We start from the raw sequence: 4,838 nt of genomic DNA, 5'->3' as shown, positions 1-4,838 counted from the left end.
TATAAGCCATTTAGTATATTATGTTATATGATATGTAAATCACGCATTGACTTAATTTCAATTGTTGATATGAATTTAATTATGCATAAATAAAATGTGTGTAGTATTAATTAAACATTTAGGCGACAATTTTTACCCCCCCGACAGAAGTTTTATAAAACGTCGCTTACTAAGTCCTCTCACCAAGATAAATTTTCTGATTATATCTTTTGTCAAATATATTTAGTTAAGTATTTTATTAAATATTAAAATTAATATTACTCTAATTTAACATTTAGTTTATTTATCCACATCTTATTATCTTTAAATATTAATATGATTTATCCAATCATAAAGGATATTTGATAAAGAAATTTACGAATGTGTTTCTAGGACAGAAGGAAGTTTTGGAACTGTGAGAGACGAGTATGCATGCAGAACAGAAATAAAGATGTTTTTGAACTATTTTGACTTATTAAAATGATGTATATTTTAAATGTTTGTATACCCTCAAATATAACCTTAAATTATTATTAAACTAATTTTATAATCTTAACTTATGACCAATGTGATTGGGTCCCTCTCAACCTTAAAATTCCAGGCCCTTCAAGGGTTTTCAATCCCTCCCTTTATTCGTTTGAGACGCTTGCGCGCCTGGCCCAAAACACAATTTTGCTCACCCTCCAAATCCCACTTTCTACTACTCATATACCAGTAAATTATCCAACCTACCGTAGGAGTAGTGTTGTTAATCTGCTTAGCCGAGTCGGCTCGAACAGAGCTCACCCGAATTTTGGGTCGTTTTTTTCGACTCCAACTCAAAGTTTTGGTCGTTTTTTACGACTTCGACCAGAGTTCAAGCCGAGAAAAACGACTTCGACCCAAAATATGGGTCGTTTTTTTCGACTCCGACCCAAGTCCAAGCCGAAAAAAACGACCTCGACCCAAAATATGGGTCGTTTTTTACGACTCCGACTCAAAATTTGGGTCGTATTTTTCGACTCAAACTTGAAATTTGGGTCGTATTTTTCGACTTAAACTTGAAGTTTGGGTCATATTTTTCGACTCAAACTTGAAGTTTGGGTCGTATTTTTCGACTAAAACTTGAAGTTTGGGTCGTATTTTTCGACTCCAACTCAAAGTTTGGGTCGTTTTTCTGACTCAGACTCAAACATCGGGTCGTTTTATTCAATCCGACCCAAAATATGGATCTTTTTTTTTAAAGACGACTTAAAGTTAGGGTTGCTTTTTTTCACCCCTAACCCAATTATCTAGATCATTTTTTTCGACCAAAAGTCAAATAACATTTAATATATATTAATATTATAGGCGGGAAAGTTACTTAAAGCTTCTTTAAATTATAATGCTCTGATTAACTATTCATCATAGTTATATTTTAAAATTTTTAAGTGATGTACCATAGAAAAGTGGCATTTGTCATGATAATTATTTTTGAACTTTTTTAAATGAAATAGATAAAAATATATATTGTGAAATAGATAAAAATATATATTGTAGACATGTTAAATCAAAATTTCAGTGATGATGTACCATAGATAAGTGGTAATTGTCATAATCGCTATTTTTGAACTCTTTTGAGTTTTTTTAAAGCAAATTGCTAAAAATATATATTCTAAACATGTTAAATTAAAAATTCAGTGAGGATGTATCATAGATAGGTGACAATTGTCATAATCGCTATTTTTGAACTTTTTCAAATTTTTTTAAAGGAAATATCTAAAAATATATATTCTAAACATGTTAAATTAAAAATTCAGTGAGGATGTATCATAGATAGGTGACAATTGTCATATACGCTATTTTTGAACTTTTTCAAATTTTTTTAAAGGAAATAGCTAAAAATATATATTCTAAACATGTTAAATTAAAAATTCAGTGAGGATGAATCATAGATAGGTGACAATTGTCATAATCGCTATTTATGAACTTTTACAAATTTTTTTAAAGGAAATATCTTAAAATATATATTCTAAACGGGTGGGGTGCCTTTGATCGTAAGACACTTCATCGTATTTTTCGTCCAATTCGTTCTAAAATGGAGATTAATAGATTTGAAATGGTAAAAATTTACATTAAATGTTAATAATTCTTTTAAAATGGTAAAATTTAATATATATTATTCAAATATAGAATATTTAGCAGGTTTCAAATGGTAAAAATTTATCTTAGCTCTTACACAATATCAAAAGAAAAACCTAGGATATAATTTCTACAGCAAATTAAGAAGATTAATAGGTTTAAAATGGTAAAATTTAATATATATTTTTATTCAAATATAGAATATTTAGTAGGTTTCAAATGGTAAAAATTTATCTTAGCTCTTACACAATATCAAAAGAAAAAAGGATATAATTTCTACAGCAAATTAAGAAGATTAATAGGTTTAAAATGGTAAAATTTAATATATATTATTATTCAAATATAGAATATTTAGCAGGTTTCAAATGGTAAAAATTTATCTTAGCTCTTACACAATATCAAAAGAAAAACCTAGGATATAATTTTTACAGCAAATTAAGAAGATTAATAGGTTTAAAATGGTAAAATTTAATATATATTATTATTCAAATATAGAATATTTAGCAAGTTTCAAATGGCAAAAATTTATCTTTTTATCTTAGCTCTTACACAATATCAAAAGAACAACCTAGGATACAATTTTTACAGCAAATTAAGAAGCTTATTTTATTATTCAAATTTATAATGTATATGTCATATGTTAATTATATCAAATGTATAAATCGAATACAAAAATATAAACAACTAATATTTATTTAGCATGTATAAAACAAATATAAATTATTTACAATGTAAAATACAATAATAAAAATTATATATTATCAAATACATTTGAATTATATACTAATTTAATATAAGCTGATGATTTATCAGCAATTCCAATTTATTAATATGATTATTATATTGTGTAGTCAGCTTTTCCAAATTTCTTTCTTTTAGGATATATTTGGAATTTGTTTTTTTAGAGTCATTCCTATGAGGTAATATAATGCCTAATAATTAAATGATTATAAATTTTGATAAACTTGATATGGCATTAAGGGTTGCATGTTAGGTGTTACTAGGGGTTGAGATTGAGCAAACATATTACCTAAAGTAATGAATATAAAAAGATAATAATTGATGATACTAGTTGAAGTTGGTTGAGAGTTTGTAACAAAGAACTGAGACTGAGTAAACATATTGCCTAAAAAAAATTGATTATAGAAATTTTATTTTGTGAAACTTGATATGGTATTAGTAGACTGCATGTTGGGCGTTGCTAGAATTTGAGATTGAGTTAGCTGATAGTCTAAAATTATATTGATTTTAAAAATCTAATATTTTATGAAACTTGATAATGAAGGTTGTATAATTTGTTGAGATAATTGGAATTGAGTTATTGGTTGACTATCAGACATAAGTAGAAGGTTATTGACTAAATAGGTGTTATAGTGAATTATCTATAAAAAAAACCCAATAGGGGATTTTCATTGTTCTAAGGTATGATCCTGAGTTTCTGTGAACTTACTGATTGGAAAATACCCCATCCAGAACAACTTCTTTTTCTACATCGGTAATATGATTTGGAATTAATTACTCTATGCATTGTATATTCCAAATCATTAAAACATAGAATATCATGTCCTCTTTTGGATTTTTTATAGTAATTTTGTTTTCTAAAATTACATTACTAAATTGATTATATCTAGATTGTTAATTTTGAATTATTTTGGGATTAATTCTTTTCTCAAGAAGAATTTTGATGTTGTTTGATACCGTTTTAATTTCCATTACAATGATTATAAAAAAAAATATTTTTAAACTATTACTTTTCCCGCACTTTAATGAACCAATCACAGAATTGGACGAAACTTTACGATGAAGTGTCTATACATTCATAGGCACGGAAATCATTCTAAACATGTTAAATTAAAAATTCAGTGAGGATATCATAGATAGGTGACAATTGTCATAATCAATATTTTTGAACTTTTTTCAATTATTTTAAAGCAAATAGCTAAAAATATATATTCTAAACATGTTAAATTAAAAATTCAGTGAGGATGTATCATATATAGGTGACAATTGTCATAATCGCTATTTTTGAACTTTTTCAAATTTTTTTAAAGGAAATATCTAAAAATATATATTCTAAACATGTTAAATTTAAAATTCAGTGAGGATGTATCATATATAGGTGACAATTGTCATAATCGCTATTTTTGAAATTTTTCAAATTTTTTTTAAGGAAATATCTAAAAATATATATTCTAAACATGTTAAACTAAAAATTCAGTGAGGATGTATCATATATAGGTGACAATTGTCAAAATCGCTATTTTTGAACTTTTTCAAATTTTTTTAAAGGAAATAGCTAAAAATATATATTCTAAACATGTTAAATTAAAATTTCAGTGAGGATGTATCATAGATAGGTGACAATTGTCATAATCGCTATTTTTGAACTTTTTTAAAGGAAATATCTAAAAATATATATTCTAATTAAATTTAAAATTCAGTGAGGATGTATCATAGATAGGTGACAATTGTCATAATCGCTATTTTTGAACTTTTTCAAATTTTTTTAAAGGAGATAGCTAAAAATATATATTCTAAACATGTTAAAGTCACATATCTATGATACATCCTCACTGAATTTTTAATTTAACATGTTTAGAATATATATTTTTAGATATTTCCTTTAAAAAAATTTGAAAAAGTTCAAAAATAGCGATTATGACAATTGTCATCTATATATGATACATCCTCACTGAATTTTAAATTTAACATGTTTAGAATATATATTTTAAGATGTTTCCTTTAAAAAAATTGGAAAA

Source organism: Gordionus sp. m RMFG-2023, chromosome 3 (genome assembly GCF_954871325.1).
Source record: "Gordionus sp. m RMFG-2023 chromosome 3, tfGorSpeb1-WG-v2, whole genome shotgun sequence".
NCBI classification, from domain to species: Eukaryota; Metazoa; Nematomorpha; class Gordioida; order Chordodea; family Parachordodidae; genus Gordionus; species Gordionus sp. m RMFG-2023.
This window is presented reverse-complemented; position numbering follows the sequence as displayed.